The following is a 25,866-nucleotide window of genomic DNA, read 5'->3' as shown; positions in this document are numbered from 1 at the left end:
CAGAGGTCGATTGATCGAAACTATCCTCTGCTATGTGCATTTTTTTTTTTTTATAATTAAAGTAATCAAAAACTGGGATTGATATTTTGGCTCTTTTATTTTTACTTAAAGTACAATAACTTTTATCATTTTAATTTGTTTTAATAGTATATTGACAGCATTGTTTTCTTTAAAAAATCCACTTAATTTTCTTTACCCTATTACTGAAATGGTAATTGACAAAAACAAACTACATTGTCACCAGAAGAGCAATGCAAAATGTACAAGTGATATATGAAAATCATCTTCCATCTTGAATTTCAATGATGCATTGGGACAACAATTTGTGAGAAACATCTTCACCCACAAAGAAAGATTTTCTTAATTCCTTACCTGTGTGCTGATTAGATATCACCTTGTTTTCACATTAAACAGACTTCCCCGTGAGGAAGCAGCAAGGATGCAGTGACGTTTCCTGGTGTCAACCTGTATTATTTCAGTAGACATTGAAATGAGGATGCATCTTTGATGCCTTTCCAATGAAGCAAGTTTATTTCAGTAATAGGTGAAAAACCATTCCTACAAAGGTGTTAATCAGAGACTTGGCTTTGTGGACACTTTTCAGAGAGCAAATTTGTTAGCATAAACATAAAATCAGAAAATGAAGAGCTGTTTAATCACTCAATTGGACTTTTCTGCCAGCATATTTTTTTTCTCTGCAACCCACTGCTAAATTGTGCTTCCTAGCTGTTTTTTTATAAAATCACTTAATCAAATCTAACTCTGATTACATCAGAGAAGGCCAGGTACCCTACACCATAAGGGGGGTTTTTGAAATTTTGACTTGTCTACTTAAAGATCACCAAAATCTGATTACAAGGTCAATTACATCCCTGGGTGGGATTGAACCACCAACCTTTTGGTTAATAGCCAAACATGCTAACCGATTGCGCCACAGAGACACCTTGCAAAAGTCAATACTGACAAAGGCTAATAATCATTCATCTAGAACGTTTCCTAGAAAAACTTTAAAAAGTCAATAATCTGGAGAATTTTTGTAAGAAACACATTGGTACTTTCCCATGATGAGTGAGTGCTTCAGGATTTCTTGCACTTACATGGGCTATTAACCAAAAGGTTGGTGGTTCAATCCCACCCAGGGATGTAATTGACCTTGTCATCAGATTTTGGTGATCTTTAAGTAGACAAGTCAAAATTTCAAACCCCCTCTTATGGTGTAGGGTACCTGGCCTTCTCTGACGTAATCAGAGTTAGATTTAATTAAGTGATTTTATAAAAAACAGCTAGGAAGCACAATTTAGCAGTGGGTTGCAGAGAAAAAAATAACATTTTAAACCTACCGGTAATTTTTTTTTCTCGTAGTCCGTAGAGGATGATGGGGACTCCGTAAGGACCATGGGGGATAGACGGGCTCCGCAGCAGACATGGGCACTTTAAGAAAGACTTTAGATCTGGGTGTGCACTGGCTCCTCCCTCTATGCCCCTCCTCCATACCTCAGTTAGAGAAACTGTGCCCAGAGGAGACAGACAGTTCGAGGAAAGGATTTTTGTTAATCCAAGGTCAAGATTCATACCAGCCACACCAATCACACCGTATAACTTGTGATATACTACCCAGTTAACAGTATGAATCAAATCTAACTCTGATTACATCAGAGAAGGCCAGGTACCCTACACCATAACAGGGGTTTTCGAAATTTTGACTTGTCTACTTAAAGATCAACAAAATCTGATTACAAGTTCAATTACGTCCCTGGGTGGGATTGAACCACCAACCTTTTGGTTAATAGCCGTACACACTAACTGATTGCGCCACAGCGAAACTTTGCAAAAGTACATACTGACAAAGGCTAATAAGCATTCATCTAGAACGATTCCTAGAAAAACTTTAAAAAGTCAATAATAAGGAGAGTTTTTGTAAGATGTTTCTTCCAGCAACCAATGAAGAAACACATTGGTACTTTCGCATGATGAGTGAGTGCTTCAGGATCTCTTGCACTTACATGTGCAGCAGAGTACTGTAATGGAAGCATGCTGGGTCCATAACCCAGAGGTAGGCAGATTGAAACTATCCTCTGCTATATGACTTGTCTACTTAAATATTACCAAAATTTGATGACAAGGTCAATTACGTCCCTGGATGGGATTGAACCACCAACCTTTTGATTAATAGCTGAACACACTAACCGATTGCGCCACAGAGACACTTTGCAAAAAGTACATACTGACAAAGACTAATAAGCATTCATCTAGAACGTTTCCTAGAAAAACTTTAAAAAGTCAATAATCTGGAGAGTTTTTGTAAGATGTTTCTTCCAGCAACCAATGAAGAAACACATTGGTACTTTCCCATGATGAGTGAGTGCTTCAGGATCTCTTGCACTTACATGTGCAGCAGAGTACTGCAATGGAAGCATGCTGGGCCCATAACCCAGAGGTAGGCAGATTGAAACTATCCTTTGCTATATGCATTTTTTTTTTGTTCATTAAAGTAATCCAAAACTGGGATTGATATTTTAGCTTTTATTTTTACTTAAAGTACAATAACTTTTACCATTTTAATTTGTTTTAATAGTATATTGACAGTGTTGTTTTCTTTCAAAAATCCAATTAATTTTCTTTACCCGATTATTAAAATGGTAATTGACAAAAACAAACTACATTGTCACCAGAAGAGCAATACAAAATGTACAAGTGATATATTAAAATCATCTTTCCAGCTTGAATTTCAATGATGCATTGGGGCAACGATTTTGTGAGAAACATCTTCACCCTTAAATAAAGATTTTCTTTATTCCTTACCTGTGTGCTAATTAGATATCACCTTGTTTTCACATTAAACAGACTTCCACATGAGAAAGCAGCAAGGATGCAGTGGCGTTAATGTTTCCTGGTGTCAACCTGTATTATTTCAGTAGATATTGAAATGAGGATGCATCTTGCTGCCTTTCCAATGAAGCAAGTTTAATTTAGTAATAGGTGAAAAACCATCCCTACAAATATGTTAATCAGATACTTGGCTTTGTGGACACTTTTCAGAGAACAAATTAGTTAGCATAAAAATAAAGCCAGAAAATGAAGAGCTGTTTAATCACTCAATTGGATTTTTCTGCCAGCATATTTCTTTTTCTCTGCAACCCACTGCTAAATTGTGCTTCCTAGCTGTTTTTTTATAAAATCACTGATTCAAATCTAACTCTGATTACATCAGAGTAGGCCAGGTACCCTACACCATAAGAAGGGGGTTTGAAATTTTGACTTGTCTACTTAAAGATCACCAAAATCTGATAACAAGGTCAATTACATCGTTGGGTGGGATTGAACCACCAACCCTTTGATTAATAACCAAACACACTAACCGATTGCGCCACAGAGACACTTTACAAACATACATACTGACAAAGGCTAATAAGCATTCATCTAGAACGTTTCCTAGAAAAACTTTAAAAAGTCAATAATCTGGAGAGTTTTTGTAAGATGTTTCTTCCATCAACCAACGAAGAAACACATTGGTACTTTCCCATGATGAGTGAGTGCTTCAGGATCTCTTGCACTTACATGTGCAGCAGAGTACTGCAATGGAAACATGCTGGGCCCATAACCCAGAGGTAGGCAGATTGAAACTATCCTCTGCTATATGCATTTTTTTTTGTTAATTAAAGTAATCCAAAACTGGGATTGATATTTTTGCTCTTTTATTTTTACTTAAAGTACAATAACTTTTACCATTTTAATTTGTTTTAATAGTATATTGACAGTATTGTTTTCTTTCAAAAATCCACTTAATTTTCTTTACCCTATTATTAAAATGGTAATTGACAAAAACAAACTACATTGTCACCAGAAGAGCAATACAAAATGTACAAGTGATATATTAAAATCATCTTTCCAGCTTGAATTTCAATGATGCATTGGGGCAACGATTTTGTGAGAAACACCTTCACCCTTAAATAAAGATTTTCTTAATTCCTTACCTGTGTGCTAATTAGATATCACCTTGTTTTCACATTAAACAGACTTCCACATGCGAAAGCAGCAAGGATGCAGTGGCGTTTATGTTTCCTGGTGTCAACCTGTATTATTTCAGTAGACATTGAAATGAGGATGCATCTTGCTGCCTTTCCAATGAAGCAAGTTTAATTCAGTAATAGGTGAAAAACCATTCCTACAAAGGTGTTAATCAGAGACTTGGCTTTGTGGACACTTTTCAGAGAGCAAATTTGTTAGCATAAACATAAAATCAGAAAATGAAGAGCTGTTTAAACAGCTACTGCCTGAGGGTCTCTTGACCTGGTGCAATACCTCTGTAGCTTTTTGTTGAGGCGGGACGCCATCATGTCTATCTGGAACAGTCCCCACCGACTTGCAATCTGTGCGAAGACTTCCTGATGGAGTCCCCACTCTCCTGGATGTAGGTCGTGTCTGCTGAGGAAGTCTGCTTCCCAGTTGTCCACTCCCGGAATGAACACTGCTGACAGTGCGCTTACATGATTCTCCGCCCAGCGAAGAATTCTGGTGGCTTCCGCCATCGCCACTCTGCTCCTTGTGCCGCCTTGGCGGTTTACATGAACTACTGCGGTGACGTTGTCTGACTGGATCAGAACTGGTTGGTCGCGAAGTAAGGTCTCCGCTTGACATAGGGCGTTGTATATGGCCCTTAGCTCCAGGATGTTGATGTGAAGACAAGTCTCCTGACTTGACCAAAGACCTTGGAAATTTCTTCCCTGTGTGGCTGCTCCCCAACCTCGGAGGCTCGCGTTCGTGGTCACCAGGATCCAGTCCTGAATGCCGAACCTGCGGCCCTCTAGAAGGTGAGCACTCTGCAGCCACCACAGGAGAGATACCCTGGCCCTAGGGGACAGGGTGATCAACTGATGAATCTGTAGATGTGACCCGGACCACTTGTCCAGTAGGTCCCATTGCAAGATCCTCGCATGGAACCTGCCGAAGGGAATGGCCTCGTATGATGCCACCATCATTCCCAGGACTCGAGTGCAGTGATGCACTGACACCTGTTTTGGTTTCAATAGGTTCCTGACCAGAGTCATGAGTTCCTGGGCCTTTTCTATCGGAAGATAAACCCTTTTCTGGTCCGTATCCAGAATAATGCCCAAGCAAAGTCAGACGAGTCGTAGGAACCAACTGCGACTTCGGGATATTGAGAATCCAGCCGTTTTGCTGTAACACCTTCAATGAAAGTTATACGCTGTTCAGCAACTGCTCTCTTGATCTCGCTTTTATGAGGAGATCGTTCAAGTACGGGATAATTGTGACACCTTGCTTTCGCAGGAGCACCATAATTTCCGTCATTACCTTGGTGAAAATTCTCGGAGAAAATTCTGGAGAGACCAAACGGCAACGTCTGAAATTGGTAATGACAATACTGTACCGCAAATCTTAGGTACGCCTGATGAGGTGGATAAATGAGTACATGAAGGTATGCATCCTTTATGTCCAGAGATATCATAAAATCCCCCCCTTCTAGGCTGGCGATGACCGCTCTTAGCGATTCCATCTTGAACTTGAACCTTTTCAAGTATAGGTTCAGGGATTTTAAATTTAATATGGGTCTGACCAAACCGTCCGGTTTTGGGACTACAAACAGGGTCGAATAATTTCCCTTTCCTTGTTGAAGCAGGGGAACCTTGACCACCACCTGTTGAAGATACAATTTGTGAATTGCATTTAACACTATCTCCCTTTCCTGGGGAGAAGATGGTAGGGCCGATTTGAAAAACCGGCGAGGAGGCACCTCTTCGAATTTCAGCTTGTAACCCTGAGAAACAATTTCTATTGCCTAGGGATCCACCTGCGAATGAACCCAGATGTGGCTGAAAACACGAAGACGTGCCCCCAACTGGGCGGACTCCTTTAGCGGAGCCCCAGCGTCATGCGGTGGATTTTGTAGAGGCCGGGGAGGACTTCTGTTCCTGGGAACTAGCTGTGTTGTGCAGCTTCTTCCCTCTGCCCTTACCTCTGGCAAGAAAGGACGCACCTCGTACTTTCTTGTTTCTCTGTGATCGAAAGGACTGCATTTGATAATGTGGTGCTTTCTTAGGCTGTGAGGGAATATAAGGCAAAAAATTTGATTTACCAGCTGTAGCTGTGGAGACAAGGTCCGAGAGACCTTCCCCAAACAATTCCTCACACCTGTAAGGTAAAACCTCCATATGCCTTTTTGAGTCGGCATCACCTGTCCATTGCCGGGTCCATAGGACTCGTCTAGCAGAAATCGACATAGCGTTTATTCTAGAACCCAGTAGACTAATGTCACTTTGAGCATCTCTCATATATAGGACAGCATCTTTTATATGCCCTATGGTCAATAACATAGCATCCTTATCTAGGGTCTCAATCTCTGCTGATAAGGTATCTGTCCATGCTGCCACCGCGCTACAACCTCGGCCGACGCAATTGCCGGTCTGAGTAAGGTACCAGAATGTGTGTAAATGGACTTTAGGGTAACCTCCTGCTTGCGGTCAGCAGGGTCCCTGATGGTAGCCGTATCCTGGGATGGCAGCGCTACCTTTTTGGATAAGCGTGTCAATGCTTTATCCACCCTAGGGGAGGATTCCCACCGTATCCTGTCCATTGGCGGGAAAGGATACGCCATAAGAATCCTTTTGGGAATCTGCAGCTTTTTGTCTGGAGATTCCCAAGCTTTTTCACATAATTCGTTCAACTCATGTGAGGGGGGAAAGGTTATCTCAGGTTTCTTTCCCTTATACATGTGTACCCTCGTGTCAGGGACAGGGGACTCTGTGATGTGCAAAACATCTTTTATTGCAATAATCATATATCGAATACATTTAGCCAATTTTGGTTGTAACTTTGCATCATCGTAGTCGACACTGGAGTCAGAATCTGTGTCGGTATCTGTGTCAACTATTTGGGATAGTGGGCGCTTTTGAGACCCCGAAGGTCCCTGCGACATAGGGACAGGCATGGGTTGACTCCCTGACTGTTCCCTAGCTTCAGCTTTGTCTAATCTCTTGTGTAATAAGTTTACATTAGCACTTAAAACATTCCACATATCCATCCAGTCAGGTGTCGGCGTTGTCGATGGAGACACCACATTAATTTGCTCCTGCTCCTCTCTAGGAGAGCCTTCTACCTCAGACATGTCGACACACGTGTACCGACACACCATACACTCAGGGAATCCTCTTATCTGAGGACAGTTCCCCAACAAGGCCCTTTGGAGAGACAGAGAGAGAAAGTATGCCAGCACACACCCCAGCGCTATATGACCCAGGAAAAAAACACAATCATTTTATGTTTACCCAGTAGCGCTGTATTTCCATATATATATGCGCCTAATTATGTGCCCCCTCTTCTTTAAGACCCTCTTTCTACCGTGGTATAAGCAGGGGAGAGTCCATGGAGCTTCCCCTCAGCGGTGCTGTGGAGAAAATGGCGCTGGGGAGTGCTGAGGGAGAAGCCCCACCCCCTCAGCGACGGGCTTCTGTCCCGCTCAAATAGCCCCCCCCATAAAAAAATGGCGGGGGCTCTTATATATATATACAGTGCCTAGCTGCATATATATTTATTTTGCCAAAGAGAGGTCTATATTGCTGCCCAGGGCGTCCCCCCTGCGCCCTTCACCCTTACACTGACTGCCGTGTGTGAGGTGTATGGGAGCAATGGAGCACAGCTTTACTGCTGTGCGTTACCTCAGTGAAGATCATGAAGTCTTCCGCCGCCTCTGAAGTCTTCTTTTCTTCTCATACTCACCCGGCTTCTATCTTCCGGCTCTGCGAGGGGGACGGCGGCGCGGCTCTGGGACGGACGGCGAGGGTGAGACCTGCGTACCGATCCCTCTGGAGCTAATGCTGTACAGTAGCCTAAGAAGCAGAGCCTATCAACTCACAGAAGTAGGTGTGCATCTCTCCCCTCCGCCCCTCGATGCAGGGAGTCTGTTGCCAGCAGGCTCCCTGAAAATAAAAAAATCTAACAAATATACTTTCTGTCAGGAAACTCAGGAGAGCTCCCTGAAAAGCACCCAGTCTCCTCTGGGCACAGTAGTAAACTGAGGTCTGGAGGAGGGGCATAGAGGGAGGAGCCAGTGCACACCCAGATCTAAAGTCTTTCTTAAAGTGCCCATGTCTCCTGCGGAGCCCGTCTATCCCCCATGGTCCTTACGGAGTCCCCAGCATCCTCTAGGACGTAAGAGAAAAATTATGCTGGCAGAAAAATCCAATTGAGTGATTAAACAGCTCCAGAGCTGCTCTGTAAGGCAAGTAAAAGGGTGTGGGCCCTGCAGCACTACCTGTAGTTTGCATTGTGCATTGGAAGCCTAGTTTGCTGTCTGTTTCCACTTCTTTTTTCTTGATCCCCTCCCGTCTATACCCTTGTGCACTATCCTGACTTCTCCTCCCGTCTGCTTACTTTGTGCCTTCCAATGCACAATGCAAACTACAGGTAGTGCTGCAGGGCCCACACCCTTTTACTTGCCTTACAGAGCAGCTCTTGAGCTGTTACAGTGCCCAGCTGCTGCAAGAAATCAGCGTGAATGCTTCAGGGGCTGGGGCATGGCCAACATGAGCCCCACACCGAAGGAGGGTGGGGGTGTTTAATGCGAACTAGGGGTCTTGCACAATGCGAACTACAGGTAGTGCTGCAGGGCCCACACCCTTTTACTTGCCTTACAGAGCAGCTCTGGAGCTGTTACAGTGCCCAGCTGCTGCAAGAAATCAGCTTGAATCCTTCAGGGGCTGGGGCATAGCCAACATGAGCCCCACACCGACAGAGGGTGGAGGTGTTTAATGCGAACTAGGGGTCATCCAAGTGCCGCAAAAGGCCGCCATGCCCTGCACGCCCCTTTTCTCTTTTCATATGCAGACGAGGGTTGAAGCCAACTTTGACCCACTGCTTGGATGACATCGCCATATGCAAATCCATCTGCTGCAGGCCTTCCCCCAGGAATGCTTGCACTAGTTGTTGCATTTGGTTTGTTGTTTGGGGGTGCTTCAGTATTAGGCAGCCTTCTGCCCTCCCATGTTCATCTGAAAATATGTGTTCTCCCTGCAGTTGTTGTCCCCAGATGAGAGTTCCCTTGTGCTGCCTCAGTTGAATCTCCTTTACTTGACAGAGATGTGCCTGAGCAGCGGCCCTCCCCAGCCCTATCCCAAATCATACTTATTTTGCATAGGAGATACCATGGTCATGAAGACTGTTCTCCCAGGGTGCGGTTCATTCATTGCATTCTGGGTATGCTGACCCCTGTGATTTCCCCAAATGTGGGAAACTCGACTGCATTATTTAATGCGAACTAGGGGTCATCCAAGCACCGCAAAAGGCCGCCATGCCCTGCATACCCCTTTTCTCTTTTCATAAGCAGACGAGGTTTGAAGCCAACCTTGACCCACTGCTTGGATGACATCACTTGCTGCCTTTCCAATGAAGCAAGTTTAATTTAATAATAGGTGAAAAACCATCCCTACAAAGGTGTTAATAAGATACTTGGCTTTGTGGACACTTTTCAGAGCACAAATTTGTTAGCATAAAAATAAAGCCAGAAAATGAAGAGCTGTTTAATCACTCAATTGGATTTTTCTGCCAGCATATTTCTTTTTCTCTGCAACCCACTGCTAAATTGTGCTTCGTGGCTGTTTTTTTTATAAAATCACTTAATCAAATCTAACTCTGATTACATCAGAGAAGGCCAGGTACCCTACACCATAACAGGGGTTTTCGAAATTTTGACTTGTCTACTTAAAGATCACCAAAATCTGATAACAAGGTCAATTACGTCCCTAGGTGGGATTGAACCACCAACCTTTTGGTTAACAACTGAACACGCTAACTGTTTGTGCCTCAGAGACACTTTGCGAAAGTACATACTGACAAAGGCTAATAAGCATTCATCTAGAACGTTTCCTAGAAAAACTTTAAAAAGTCAATAATCTGGAGAGTTTTTGTAAGATGTTTCTTCCATCAACCAATGAAGAAACACATTGGTACTTTCCCATGATGAGTGAGTGCTTCAGGATCTCTTGCACTTACATGTGCAGCAGAGTACTGTAATGGAAGCATGCTGGGTCCATAACCCAGAGGTAGGCAGATTGAAACTATCCTCTGCTATATGCATTGTTTTTTGTTAATTAAAGTAATCCAAAACTGGGATTGATATTTTTGCTCTTTTATTTTTACTTAAAGTACAATAACTTTTACCATTTTAATTTGTTTTAATAGTATATTGACAGTATTGTTTTCTTTCAAAAATCCACTTAATTTTCTTTACCCTATTATTAAAATGGTAATTGACAAAAACAAACTACATTGTCACCAGAAGAGCAGTACAAAATATACAAGTGATATATTAAAATCATCTTTCCAGCTTTAATTTCAATGATGCCTTGGTGCAACAATTTTGTGAGAAACATCTTCACCCATAAAGAAAGATTTTCTTAATTCCTTACCTGTGTGCTGATTAGATATCACCTTGTTTTCACATTAAACAGACTTCCCCATGAGGAAGCAGCAAGGATGCAGTGACGTTTATGTTTCCTGGTGTCAACCTGTATTATTTCAGTAGACATTGAAATGAGGATGCATCTTGCTTCCTTTCCAATGAAGCAAGTTTAATTCAGTAATAGGTGGATAATCATTCCTACAAAGGTGTTAATCAGAGACTTGGCTTTGTGGACACTTTTCAGAGAGCAAATTTGTTAGCATAAACATAAAATCAGAAAATGAAGAGCTGTTTAATCACTCAATTGGACTTTTCTGCCAGCATAATTTTTTTTCTCTGCAACCCACTGCTAAATTGTGCTTCCTAGCTGTTTTTTATAAAATCACTTAATCAAATCTAACTCTGATTACATCAGAGAAGGCCGGGTACCCTACACCATAAGAGGGGGTTTGAAATTTTGACTTGTCTACTTAAAGATCACCAAAATCTGATAACAAGGTCAATTACGTCCCTGGGTGGGATTGAATCACCAACCTTTAGGTTAATAGCCATACACACTGACTGATTGCGCCACAGCGACACTTTGCAAAAGTACATACTGACAAAGGCTAATAAGCATTCATCTAGAACGTTTCCTAGAAAAACTTTAAAAAGTCAATAATCTGGAGAATTTTTGTAAGAAACACATTGGTACTTTCCCATGATGAGTGAGTGCTTCAGGATCTCTTGCACTTACATGGGCTATTAACCAAAAGGTTCCCACCCAGTGATGTAATTGACCTTGTGATCAGATTTTGGTGATCTTTAAGTAGACAAGTCAAAATTTCAAACCCCCTCTTATGGTGTAGGGTACCTGGCCTTCTCTGATGTAATCAGAGTTAGATTTGATTCAGTGATTTTATAAAAACAGCTAGGAAGCACAATTTAGCAGTGGGTTGCAGAGAAAAAGAAATATGCTGGCAAAAAAATCCAATTCAGTGATTAAACAGCTCTTCATTTTCTGGCTTTATTTTTATGCTAACAAATTTGTTCTCTGAAAAGTGTCCACAAAGCCAAGTCTCTGATTAACACCTTTGTAGGGATGGTTTTTCACCTATTACTAAATTAAACTTGCTTCATTGGAAAGGCAGCAAGATGCATCCTCATTTCAATGTCTACTGAAATAATACAGGTTGACACCAGGAAACATTAACGCCACTGCATCCTTGCTGCTTTCGCATGTTGAAGTCTGTTTAATGTGAAAACAAGGTGATATCTAATTAGCACACAGGTAAGGAATTAAGAAAATCTTTATTCAAGGGTGAAGGTGTTTCTCACAAAATCGTTACCCCAATGCATCATTGAAATTCAAGCTGGAAAGATGATTTTAATATATCACTTGTACATTTTGTATTGCTCTTCTGGTGACAATGTAGTTTGTTTTTGTCAATTACCATTTTAATAATAGGGTAAAGAAAATTAAGTGGATTTTTGAAAGAAAACAATACTGTCAATATACTATTAAAACAAATTAAAAAGGTAAAAGTTATTGCACTTTAAGTAAAAATAAAAGAGCAAAAATATCAATCCCAGTTTTGGATTACTTTAATTAACAAAAAAAAATGCATATAGCAGAGGATAGTTTCAATCTGCCTACCTCTGGGTTATGGGCCCAGCATTTTTCCATTGCAGTACTCTGCTGCACATGTAAGTGCAAGAGATCCTGAAGCACTCACTCATCATGGGAAAGTACCAATGTGTTTCTTCGTTGGTTGATGGAAGAAACATCTTACAAAAACTCTCCAGATTATTGACTTTTTAAAGTTTTTCTAGGAAACGTTCTAGATGAATGCTTATTAGCCTTTGTCAGTATGTACGTTTGTAAAGTGTCTCTGTGGCGCAATCTGTTGGTGTGTTTGGTTATTAATCACAGGGTTGGTGGTTCAATCCCACGCAGGGATGTAATTGACCTTGTTATCAGATTTTGGTGATCTTTAAGTAGACAAGTCAAAATTTCAAACCCCCTTCTTATGGTGTAGGGTACCTGGCCTACTCTGATGTAATCAGAGTTAGATTTGAATCAGTGATTTTATAAAAAAAACAGCTAGGAAGCACAATTTAGCAGTGGGTTGCAGAGAAAAAGAAATATGCTGGCAGAAAAATCCAATTGAGTGATTAAACAGCTCTTCATTTTCTGGCTTTATTTTTATGCTAACGAATTTGTTCTCTGAAAAGTGTCCACAAAGCCAAGTATCTGATTAACATATTTGTAGGGATGGTTTTTCACCTATTACTAAATTAAACTTGCTTCATTGGAAAGGCAGCAAGATGCATCCTCATTTCAATATCTACTGAAATAATACAGGTTGACACCAGGAAACATTAACGCCACTGCATCCTTGCTGCTTTCTCATGTGGAAGTCTGTTTAATTTGAAAACAAGGTGATATCTAATTAGCACACAGGTAAGGAATTAAGAAAATCTTTATTTAAGGGTGAAGATGTTTCTCACAAAATCGTTGCCCCAATGCATCATTGAAATTCAAGCTGGAAAGATGATTTTAATATATCACTTGTACATTTTGTATTGCTCTTCTGGTGACAATGTAGTTTGTTTTTGTCAATTACCATTTTAATAATCGGGTAAAGAAAATTAATAGGATTTTTGAAAGAAAACAATACTGTCAATATACTATTAAAACAAATCAAAATGGTAAAAGTTATTGTACTTTAAGTAAAAATAAAAGCTAAAATATCAATCCCAGTTTTGGATTACTTTAATGAACAAAAAAAAAATGCATATAGCAAAGGATAGTTTCAATCTGCCTACCTCTGGGTTATGGGCCCAGCATGCTTCCATTGCAGTACTCTGCTGCACATGTAAGTGCAAGAGATCCTGAAGCACTCACTCATCATGCGAAAGTACCAATGTGTTTCTTCATTGGTTGCTGGAAGAAACATCTTACAAAAACTCTCCAGATTATTGACTTTTTAAAGTTTTTCTAGTAAACGTTCTAGATGAATGCTTATTAGTCTTTGTCAGTATGTACTTTTCGCAAAGTGTCTCTGTGGCGCAATCGGTTAGTGTGTTCAGCTATTAATCAAAAGGTTGGTGGTTCAATCCCATCCAGGGACGTAATTGACCTTGTGATCAGATTTTGGTAATATTTAAGTAGACAAGTCAAAATTGCAAACCCCCTCTTATGGTGTAGGGTACCTGGCCTTCTCTGATGTAATCAGAGTTAGATTTGATTAAGTGATTTTATAAAAAAACAGCTAGGAAGCACAATTTAGCAGTGGGTTGCAGAGAAAAAGAAAAATGCTGGCAGAAAAATCCAATTAAGTGATTAAACAGCTCTTCATTTTCTGGCTTTATTTTTATGATTACAAATTTGTTCTCTGAAAAGTGTCCACAAAGCCAAGTATCTGATTAACATCTTTGTAGGGATGGTTTTTCACCTATTACTAAATTAAACTTGCTTCATTGGAAAGGCAGCAAGATGCATCCTCATTTCAATATCTACGGAAATAATACAGGTTGACACCAGGAAACATTAACGCCACTGCATCTTTGCTGTTTTCTCATGTGGAAGTCTGTTTAATGTGAAAACAAGGTGATATCTAATTAGCACACAGGTAAGGAATTAAGAAAATCTTTATTTAAGGGTGAAGATGTTTCTCACAAAATCGTTGCCCCAATGCATCATTGAAATTCAAGCTGGAAAGATGATTTTAATATATCACTTGTACATTTTGTATTGCTCTTCTGGTGACAATGTAGTTTGTTTTTGTCAATTACCATTTTAATAATCGGGTAAAGAAAATTAAGTGGATTTTTGAAAGAAAACAATACTGTCAATATACTCTTAAAACAAATTAAAATGGTAAAAGTTATTGTACTTTAAGTAAAAATAAAAGAGCAAAAATATCAATCCCAGTTTTGGATTACTTTAATTAACAAAAAAAAATGCATATAGCAGAGGATAGTTTCAATCTGCCTACCTCTGGGTTATGGACCCAGCATGCTTCCATTACAGTACTCTGCTGCACATGTAAGTGCAAGAGGTCCTGAAGCACTCACTTATCATGGGAAAGTACCAATGTGTTTCTTCATTGGTTGATGGAAGAAACATCTTACAAAAACTCTCCACATTATTGACTTTTTAAAATGTTTCTAGGAATCGTTCTAGATGAATGCTTATTAGCCTTTGTCAGTATGTACTTTTGCAAAGTGTAGCTGTGGCGCAATCAGTTAGTGTGTAAGGCTATTAACCAAAAGGTTGGTTGTTCAATCCCACCCAGGGACTTAATTGACCTTGTTATCAGATTTTGGTGATCTTTAAGTAGACAAGTCAAAATTTCAAACCCCCTGTTATGGTGTAGGGTACCTGGCCTTCTCTGATGTAATCAGAGTTAGATTTGATTCAGTGATTTTATAAAAACAGCTAGGAAGCACAATTTGGCAGTGGGTTGCAGAGAAAAAGAAATATGCTGGCAGAAAAATCCAATTGAGTGATTAAACAGCTCTTCATTTTCTGGCTTTATTTTTATACTAACTAATTTGTTCTCTGAAAAGTGTCCACAAAGCCAAGTATCTGATTAACATATTTGTAGGGATGGTTTTTCACCTATTACTAAATTAAACTTGCTTCATTGGAAAGGCAGCAAGATGCATCCTCATTTCAATATCTACTGAAATAATACAGGTTGATACCAGGAAACATTAACGCCACTGCATCCTTGCTGCTTTCTCATGTGGAAGTCTGTTTAATGTGAAAACAAGGTGATATCTAATTAGCACACAGGTAAGGAATTAAGAAAATCTTTATTTAAGGGTGAAGATGTTTCTCACAAAATCGTTGCCCCAATGCATCATTGAAATTCAAGCTGGAAAGATGATTTTAATATATCACTTGTACATTTTGTATTGCTCTTATGGTGACAATGTAGTTTGTTTTTGTCAATTACCATTTTAATAATAGGGTAAAGAAAATTAAGTGGATTTTTGAAAGAAAACAATACTGTCAATATACTATTAAAACAAATTAAAATGGTAAAAGTTATTGTACTTTAAGTAAAAATAAAAGCTAAAATATCAATCCCAGTTTTGGATTACTTTAATGAACAAAAAAAAAAATTCATATAGCAAAGGATAGTTTCAATCTGCCTACCTCTGGGTTATGGGCCCAGCATGCTTCCATTGCAGTACTCTGCTGCACATGTAAGTGCAAGAGATCCTGAAGCACTCACTCATCATGCGAAAGTACCAATGTGTTTCTTCATTGGTTGCTGGAAGAAACATCTTACAAAAACTCTCCAGATTATTGACTTTTTAAAGTTTTTCTAGGAAACGTTCTAGATGAATGCTTATTAGTCTTTGTCAGTATGTGCTTTTTGCAAAGTGTCGCTGTGGCGCAATCAGTTAGTGTGTAAGGCTGTTAACCAAAAGGTTGGTGGTTCAATCCCACCCAGGGACTTAATTGACCTTGTTATCAGATTTTGGTGATATTTAAGTAGACAAGTCAAAATTGCAAACCCCCTCTTATGGTATAGGGTACCTGGCCTTCTCTGATGTAATCAGAGTTAGATTTGATTAAGTGATTTTATAAAAAAACAGCTAGGAAGCACAATTTAGCAGTGGGTTGCAGAGAAAAAGAAAAATGCTGGCAGAAAAATCCAATTGAGTTATTAAACAGCTCTTCATTTTCTGGCTTTATTTTTATGATTACAAATTTGTTCTCTGAAAAGTGTCCACAAAGCCAAGTATCTGATTAACATCTTTGTAGGGATGGTTTTTCACCTATTACTAAATTAAACTTGCTTCATTGGAAAGGCAGCAAGATGCATCCTCATTTCAATATCTACGGAAATAATACAGGTTGACACCAGGAAACATTAACGCCACTGCATCTTTGCTGTTTTCTCATGTGGAAGTCTGTTTAATGTGAAAACAAGGTGATATCTAATTAGCACACAGGTAAGGAATTAAGAAAATCTTTATTTAAGGGTGAAGATGTTTCTCACAAAATCGTTGCCCCAATGCATCATTGAAATTCAAGCTGGAAAGATGATTTTAATATATCACTTGTACATTTTGTATTGCTCTTCTGGTGACAATGTAGTTTGTTTTTGTCAATTACCATTTTAATAATCGGGTAAAGAAAATTAATTGGATTTTTGAAAGAAAACAATACTGTCAATATACTATTAAAACTAATTAAAATGGTAAAAGTTATTGTACTTTAAGTAAAAATAAAAGAGCAAAAATATCAATCCCAGTTTTGGATTACTTTAATTAACAAAAAAAAATGCATATAGCAGAGGATAGTTTCAATCTGCCTACCTCTGGGTTATGGACCCAGCATGCTTCCATTACAGTACTCTGCTGCACATGTAAGTGCAAAAGATCCTGAAGCACTCACTCATCATGGGAAAGTACCAATGTGTTTCTTCATTGGTTGATGGAAGAAACATCTTACAAAAACTCTCCACATTATTGACTTTTTAAAATGTTTCTAGGAATCGTTCTAGATGAATGCTTATTAGCCTTTGTCAGTATGTACTTCTGCAAAGTGTCGCTGTGGCGCAATCAGTTAGTGTGTTAGGCTGTTAACCAAAAGGTTGGTGGTTCAATCCCACCCAGGGACTTAATTGACCTTGTTATCAGATTTTGGTGATCTTTAAGTAGACAAGTCAAAATTTCAAACCCCCTGTTATGGTGTAGGGTACCTGGCCTTCTCTGATGTAATCAGAGTTAGATTTGATTCAGTGATTTTATAAAAACAGCTAGGAAGCACAATTTAGCAGTGGGTTGCAGAGAAAAAGAAATATGCTGGCAGAAAAATCCAATTGAGTGATTAAACAGCTCTTCATTTTCTGGCTTTATTTTTATGCTAACTAATTTGTTCTCTGAAAAGTGTCCACAAAGCCAAGTATCTGATTAACATATTTGTAGGGATGGTTTTTCACCTATTACTAAATTAAACTTGCTTCATTGGAAAGGCAGCAAGATGCATCCTCATTTCAATATCTACTGAAATAATACAGGTTGACACCAGGAAACATTAACGCCACTGCATCCTTGCTGCTTTCGCATGTGGAAGTCTGTTTAATGTGAAAACAAGGTGATATCTAATTAGCACACAGGTAAGGAATTAAGAAAATCTTTATTTAAGGGTGAAGGTGTTTCTCACAAAATCGTTGCCCCAATGCATCATTGAAATTCAAGCTGGAAAGATGATTTTAATATATCACTTGTACATTTTGTATTGCTCTTCTGGTGACAATGTAGTTTGTTTTTGTCAATTACCATTTTAATAATAGGGTAAAGAAAATTAAGTGGATTTTTGAAAGAAAACAATACTGTCAATATACTATTAAAACAAATTAAAATGGTAAAAGTTATTGTACTTTAAGTAAAAATAAAAGAGCAAAAATATCAATCCCAGTTTTGGATTACTTTAATTAACAAAAAAAAATGCATATAGCAGAGGATAGTTTCAATCTGCCTACCTCTGGGTTATGGGCCCAGCATGTTTCCATTGCAGTACTCTGCTGCACATGTAAGTGCAAGAGATCCTGAAGCACTCACTCATCATGGGAAAGTACCAATGTGTTTCTTCGTTGGTTGATGGAAGAAACATCTTACAAAAACTCTCCAGATTATTGACTTTTTAAAGTTTTTCTAGGAAACGTTCTAGATGAATGCTTATTAGCCTTTGTCAGTATGTACTTTCGCAAAGTGTCTCTGAGGCACAAACAGTTAGCGTGTTCAGTTGTTAACCAAAAGGTTGGTGGTTCAATCCCACCTAGGGACGTAATTGACCTTGTTATCAGATTTTGGTGATCTTTAAGTAGACAAGTCAAAATTTCGAAAACCCCTGTTATGGTGTAGGGTACCTGGCCTTCTCTGATGTAATCAGAGTTAGATTTGATTAAGTGATTTTATAAAAAAAACAGCCACGAAGCACAATTTAGCAGTGGGTTGCAGAGAAAAAGAAATATGCTGGCAGAAAAATCCAATTGAGTGATTAAACAGCTCTTCATTTTCTGGCTTTATTTTTATGCTAACAAATTTGTGCTCTGAAAAGTGTCCACAAAGCCAAGTATCTTATTAACACCTTTGTAGGGATGGTTTTTCACCTATTATTAAATTAAACTTGCTTCATTGGAAAGGCAGCAAGTGATGTCATCCAAGCAGTGGGTCAAGGTTGGCTTCAAACCTCGTCTGCTTATGAAAAGAGAAAAGGGGTATGCAGGGCATGGCGGCCTTTTGCGGTGCTTGGATGACCCCTAGTTCGCATTAAATAATGCAGTCGAGTTTCCCACATTTGGGGAAATCACAGGGGTCAGCATACCCAGAATGCAATGAATGAACCGCACCCTGGGAGAACAGTCTTCATGACCATGGTATCTCCTATGCAAAATAAGTATGATTTGGGATAGGGCTGGGGAGGGCCGCTGCTCAGGCACATCTCTGTCAAGTAAAGGAGATTCAACTGAGGCAGCACAAGGGAACTCTCATCTGGGGACAACAACTGCAGGGAGAACACATATTTTCAGATGAACATGGGAGGGCAGAAGGCTGCCTAATACTGAAGCACCCCCAAACAACAAACCAAATGCAACAACTAGTGCAAGCATTCCTGGGGGAAGGCCTGCAGCAGATGGATTTGCATATGGCGATGTCATCCAAGCAGTGGGTCAAAGTTGGCTTCAACCCTCGTCTGCATATGAAAAGAGAAAAGGGGCGTGCAGGGCATGGCGGCCTTTTGCGGCACTTGGATGACCCCTAGTTCGCATTAAACACCTCCACCCTCTGTCGGTGTGGGGCTCATGTTGGCTATGCCCCAGCCCCTGAAGGATTCAAGCTGATTTCTTGCAGCAGCTGGGCACTGTAACAGCTCCAGAGCTGCTCTGTAAGGCAAGTAAAAGGGTGTGGGCCCTGCAGCACTACCTGTAGTTCGCATTGTGCAAGACCCCTAGTTCGCATTAAACACCCCCACCCTCCTTCGGTGTGGGGCTCATGTTGGCCATGCCCCAGCCCCTGAAGCATTCACGCTGATTTCTTGCAGCAGCTGGGCACTGTAACAGCTCAAGAGCTGCTCTGTAAGGCAAGTAAAAGGGTGTGGGCCCTGCAGCACTACCTGTAGTTTGCATTGTGCATTGGAAGGCACAAAGTAAGCAGACGGGAGGAGAAGTCAGGATAGTGCACAAGGGTATAGACGGGAGGGGATCAAGAAAAAAGAAGTGGAAACAGACAGCAAACTAGGCTTCCAATGCACAATGCAAACTACAGGTAGTGCTGCAGGGCCCACACCCTTTTACTTGCCTTACAGAGCAGCTCTGGAGCTGTTTAATCACTCAATTGGATTTTTCTGCCAGCATAATTTTTCTCTTACGTCCTAGAGGATGCTGGGGACTCCGTAAGGACCATGGGGGATAGACGGGCTCCGCAGGAGACATGGGCACTTTAAGAAAGACTTTAGATCTGGGTGTGCACTGGCTCCTCCCTCTATGCCCCTCCTCCAGACCTCAGTTTACTACTGTGCCCAGAGGAGACTGGGTGCTTTTCAGGGAGCTCTCCTGAGTTTCCTGACAGAAAGTATATTTGTTAGATTTTTTTATTTTCAGGGAGCCTGCTGGCAACAGACTCCCTGCATCGAGGGGCGGAGGGGAGAGATGCACACCTACTTCTGTGAGTTGATAGGCTCTGCTTCTTAGGCTACTGTACAGCATTAGCTCCAGAGGGATCGGTACGCAGGTCTCACCCTCGCCGTCCGTCCCAGAGCCGCGCCGCCGTCCCCCTCGCAGAGCCGGAAGATAGAAGCCGGGTGAGTATGAGAAGAAAAGAAGACTTCAGAGGCGGCGGAAGACTTCATGATCTTCACTGAGGTAACGCACAGCAGTAAAGCTGTGCTCCATTGCTCCCATACACCTCACACACGGCAGTCAGTGTAAGGGTGAAGGGCGCAGGGGGGACGCCCTGGGCAGCAATATAGACCTCTCTTTGGCAAAATAAATATATATGCAGCTAGGCACTGTATATATATATAAGAGCCCCCGCCATTTTTTTATGGGGGGGGCTATTTGAGCGGGACAGAAGCCCGTCGCTGAGGGGGTGGGGCTTCTCCCTCAGCACTCCCCAGCGCCATTTTCTCCACAGCACCGCTGAGGGGAAGCTCCATGGACTCTCCCCTGCTTATACCACGGTAGAAAGAGGGTCTTAAAGAAGAGGGGGCACATAATTAGGCGCATATATATATGGAAATACAGCGCTACTGGGTAAACATAAAATGATTGTGTTTTTTTCCTGGGTCATATAGCGCTGGGGTGTGTGCTGGCATACTTTCTCTCTCTGTCTCTCCAAAGGGCCTTGTTGGGGAACTGTCCTCAGATAAGAGGATTCCCTGAGTGTATGGTGTGTCGGTACACGTGTGTCGACATGTCTGAGGTAGAAGGCTCTCCTAGAGAGGAGCAGGAGCAAATTAATGTGGTGTCTCCATCGACAACGCCGACACCTGACTGGATGGATATGTGGAATGTTTTAAGTGCTAATGTAAACTTATTACACAAGAGATTAGACAAAGCTGAAGCTAGGGAACAGTCAGGGAGTCAACCCATGCCTGTCCCTATGTCGCAGGGACCTTCGGGGTCTCAAAAGCGCCCACTATCCCAAATAGTTGACACAGATACCGACACAGATTCTGACTCCAGTGTCGACTACGATGATGCAAAGTTACAACCAAAATTGGCTAAATGTATTCGATATATGATTATTGCAATAAAAGATGTTTTGCACATCACAGAGTCCCCTGTCCCTGACACGAGGGTACACATGTATAAGGGAAAGAAACCTGAGATAACCTTTCCCCCCTCACATGAGTTGAACGAATTATGTGAAAAAGCTTGGGAATCTCCAGACAAAAAGCTGCAGATTCCCAAAAGGATTCTTATGGCGTATCCTTTCCCGCCAATGGACAGGATACGGTGGGAATCCTCCCCTAGGGTGGATAAAGCATTGACACGCTTATCCAAAAAGGTAGCGCTGCCATCCCAGGATACGGCTACCATCAGGGACCCTGCTGACCGCAAGCAGGAGGTTACCCTAAAGTCCATTTACACACATTCTGGTACCTTACTCAGACCGGCAATTGCGTCGGCCGAGGTTGTAGCGCGGTGGCAGCATGGACAGATACCTTATCAGCAGAGATTGAGACCCTAGATAAGGATGCTATGTTATTGACCATAGGGCATATAAAAGATGCTGTCCTATATATGAGAGATGCTCAAAGTGACATTAGTCTACTGGGTTCTAGAATAAACGCTATGTCGATTTCTGCTAGACGAGTCCTATGGACCCGGCAATGGACAGGTGATGCCGACTCAAAAAGGCATATGGAGGTTTTACCTTACAGGGGTGAGGAATTGTTTGGGAAAGGTCTCTCGGACCTAGTCTCCACAGCTACAGCTGGTAAATCAAATTTTTTGCCTTATATTCCCTCACAGCCTAAGAAAGCACCACATTATCAAATGCAGTCCTTTCGATCACAGAGAAACAAGAAAGTACGAGGTGCGTCCTTTCTTGCCAGAGGTAAGGGCAGAGGGAAGAAGCTGCACAACACAGCTAGTTCCCAGGAACAGAAGTCCTCCCCGGCCTCTACAAAATCCACCGCATGACGCTGGGGCTCCGCTAAAGGAGTCCGCCCAGTTGGGGGCACGTCTTCGTGTTTTCAGCCACATCTGGGTTCATTCGCAGGTGGATCCCTAGGCAATAGAAATTGTTTCTCAGGGTTACAAGCTGAAATTCGAAGAGGTGCCTCCTCGCCGGTTTTTCAAATCGGCCCTACCATCTTCTCCCCAGGAAAGGGAGATAGTGTTAAATGCAATTCACAAATTGTATCTTCAACAGGTGGTGGTCAAGGTTCCCCTGCTTCAACAAGGAAAGGGAAATTATTCGACCCTGTTTGTAGTCCCAAAACCGGACGGTTTGGTCAGACCCATATTAAATTTAAAATCCCTGAACCTATACTTGAAAAGGTTCAAGTTCAAGATGGAATCGCTAAGAGCGGTCATCGCCAGCCTAGAAGGGGGGGATTTTATGATATCTCTGGACATAAAGGATGCATACCTTCATGTACTCATTTATCCACCTCATCAGGCGTACCTAAGATTTGCGGTACAGTATTGTCATTACCAATTTCAGACGTTGCCGTTTGGTCTCTCCAGAATTTTCTCCGAGAATTTTCACCAAGGTAATGACGGAAATTATGGTGCTCCTGCGAAAGCAAGGTGTCACAATTATCCCGTACTTGAACGATCTCCTCATAAAAGCGAGATCAAGAGAGCAGTTGCTGAACAGCGTATAACTTTCATTGAAGGTGTTACAGCAAAACGGCTGGATTCTCAATATCCCGAAGTCGCAGTTGGTTCCTACGACTCGTCTGACTTTGCTTGGGCATTATTCTGGATACGGACCAGAAAAGGGTTTATCTTCCGATAGAAAAGGCCCAGGAACTCATGACTCTGGTCAGGAACCTATTGAAACCAAAACAGGTGTCAGTGCATCACTGCACTCGAGTCCTGGGAATGATGGTGGCATCATACGAGGCCATTCCCTTCGGCAGGTTCCATGCGAGGATCTTGCAATGGGACCTACTGGACAAGTGGTCCGGGTCACATCTACAGATTCATCAGTTGATCACCCTGTCCCCCAGGGCCAGGGTATCTCTCCTGTGGTGGCTGCAGAGTGCTCACCTTCTAGAGGGCCGCAGGTTCGGCATTCAGGACTGGATCCTGGTGACCACGAACGCGAGCCTCCGAGGTTGGGGAGCAGCCACACAGGGAAGAAATTTCCAAGGTCTTTGGTCAAGTCAGGAGACTTGTCTTCACATCAACATCCTGGAGCTAAGGGCCATATACAACGCCCTATGTCAAGCGGAGACCTTACTTCGCGACCAACCAGTTCTGATCCAGTCAGACAACGTCACCGCAGTAGTTCATGTAAACCGCCAAGGCGGCACAAGGAGCAGAGTGGCGATGGCGGAAGCCACCAGAATTCTTCGCTGGGCGGAGAATCATGTAAGCGCACTGTCAGCAGTGTTCATTCCGGGAGTGGACAACTGGGAAGCAGACTTCCTCAGCAGACACGACCTACATCCAGGAGAGTGGGGACTCCATCAGGAAGTCTTCGCACAGATTGCAAGTCGGTGAGGACTGTTCCAGATAGACATGATGGCGTCCCGCCTCAACAAAAAGCTACAGAGGTATTGCACCAGGTCAAGAGACCCTCAGGCAGTAGCTGTTTAAACAGCTCTTCGTTTTCTGATTTTATGTTTATGCTAACAAATTTGCTCTCTGAAAAGTGTCCACAAAGCCAAGTCTCTGATTAACACCTTTGTAGGAATGGTTTTTCACCTATTACTGAATTAAACTTGCTTCATTGGAAAGGCAGCAAGATGCATCCTCATTTCAATGTCTACTGAAATAATACAGGTTGACACCAGGAAACATAAACGCCACTGCATCCTTGCTGCTTTCGCATGTGGAAGTCTGTTTAATGTGAAAACAAGGTGATATCTAATTAGCACACAGGTAAGGAATTAAGAAAATCTTTATTTAAGGGTGAAGGTGTTTCTCACAAAATCGTTGCCCCAATGCATCATTGAAATTCAAGCTGGAAAGATGATTTTAATATATCACTTGTACATTTTGTATTGCTCTTCTGGTGACAATGTAGTTTGTTTTTGTCAATTACCATTTTAATAATAGGGTAAAGAAAATTAAGTGGATTTTTGAAAGAAAACAATACTGTCAATATACTATTAAAACAAATTAAAATGGTAAAAGTTATTGTACTTTAAGTAAAAATAAAAGAGCAAAAATATCAATCCCAGTTTTGGATTACTTTAATTAACAAAAAAAAATGCATATAGCAGAGGATAGTTTCAATCTGCCTACCTCTGGGTTATGGGCCCAGCATGTTTCCATTGCAGTACTCTGCTGCACATGTAAGTGCAAGAGATCCTGAAGCACTCACTCATCATGGGAAAGTACCAATGTGTTTCTTCGTTGGTTGATGGAAGAAACATCTTACAAAAACTCTCCAGATTATTGACTTTTTAAAGTTTTTCTAGGAAACGTTCTAGATGAATGCTTATTAGCCTTTGTCAGTATGTATGTTTGTAAAGTGTCTCTGTGGCGCAATCGGTTAGTGTGTTTGGTTATTAATCAAAGGGTTGGTGGTTCAATCCCACCCAACGATGTAATTGACCTTGTTATCAGATTTTGGTGATCTTTAAGTAGACAAGTCAAAATTTCAAACCCCCTTCTTATGGTGTAGGGTACCTGGCCTACTCTGATGTAATCAGAGTTAGATTTGAATCAGTGATTTTATAAAAAAACAGCTAGGAAGCACAATTTAGCAGTGGGTTGCAGAGAAAAAGAAATATGCTGGCAGAAAAATCCAATTGCTTTATTTTTATGCTAACTAATTTGTTCTCTGAAAAGTGTCCACAAAGCCAAGTATCTGATTAACATATTTGTAGGGATGGTTTTTCACCTATTACTAAATTAAACTTGCTTCATTGGAAAGGCAGCAAGATGCATCCTCATTTCAATATCTACTGAAATAATACAGGTTGACACCAGGAAACATTAACGCCACTGCATCCTTGCTGCTTTCTCATGTGGAAGTCTGTTTAATGTGAAAACAAGGTGATATCTAATTAGCACACAGGTAAGGAATAAAGAAAATCTTTATTTAAGGGTGAAGATGTTTCTCACAAAATCGTTGCCCCAATGCATCATTGAAATTCAAACTGGAAAGATGATTTTAATATATCACTTGTACATTTTGTATTGCTCTTCTGGTGACAATGTAGTTTGTTTTTGTCAATTACCATTTTAATAATCGGGTAAAGAAAATTAATTGGATTTTTGAAAGAAAACAACACTGTCAATATACTATTAAAACAAATTAAAATGGTAAAAGTTATTGTACTTTAAGTAAAAATAAAAGCTAAAATATCAATCCCAGTTTTGGATTACTTTAATGAACAAAAAAAAAATGCATATAGCAAAGGATAGTTTCAATCTGCCTACCTCTGGGTTATGGGCCCAGCATGCTTCCATTGCAGTACTCTGCTGCACATGTAAGTGCAAGAGATCCTGAAGCACTCACTCATCATGGGAAAGTACCAATGTGTTTCTTCATTGGTTGCTGGAAGAAACATCTTACAAAAACTCTCCAGATTATTGACTTTTTAAAGTTTTTCTAGGAAACGTTCTAGATGAATGCTTATTAGTCTTTGTCAGTATGTACTTTTTGCAAAGTGTCTCTGTGGCGCAATCGGTTAGTGTGTTCAGCTATTAATCAAAAGGTTGGTGGTTCAATCCCATCCAGGGACGTAATTGACCTTGTCATCAAATTTTGGTAATATTTAAGTAGACAAGTCATATAGCAGAGGATAGTTT

The 25,866-nt window shown here is 40.9% G+C and overlaps 1 non-coding gene and 2 pseudogenes across 1 annotated transcript; 1 reads left to right on the top strand and 2 right to left on the bottom strand.

Moving 5' to 3' along the window:
• Window positions 1-867: 867 nt before the first annotated feature.
• TRNAN-AUU (transfer RNA asparagine (anticodon AUU)) lies at window positions 868-941 on the bottom strand. Its single transcript has one exon. It is a non-coding gene; the product is annotated as a tRNA-Asn (tRNA).
• Window positions 942-9,134: 8,193 nt separating this feature from the next.
• On the top strand, window positions 9,135-9,313 carry LOC135008893 (U1 spliceosomal RNA; annotated as a pseudogene).
• A 9,333-nt stretch (window positions 9,314-18,646) lies between these two features.
• On the bottom strand, window positions 18,647-18,825 carry LOC135008892 (U1 spliceosomal RNA; annotated as a pseudogene).
• Window positions 18,826-25,866: the final 7,041 nt, after the last annotated feature.

Source organism: Pseudophryne corroboree, unplaced genomic scaffold, assembly GCF_028390025.1.
Source record: "Pseudophryne corroboree isolate aPseCor3 unplaced genomic scaffold, aPseCor3.hap2 scaffold_223, whole genome shotgun sequence".
NCBI lineage: Eukaryota > Metazoa > Chordata > Amphibia > Anura > Myobatrachidae > Pseudophryne > Pseudophryne corroboree.
The sequence above is the reverse complement of the archived record's forward strand: the minus strand, read 5'-3'. Positions and strand labels throughout refer to the sequence as shown.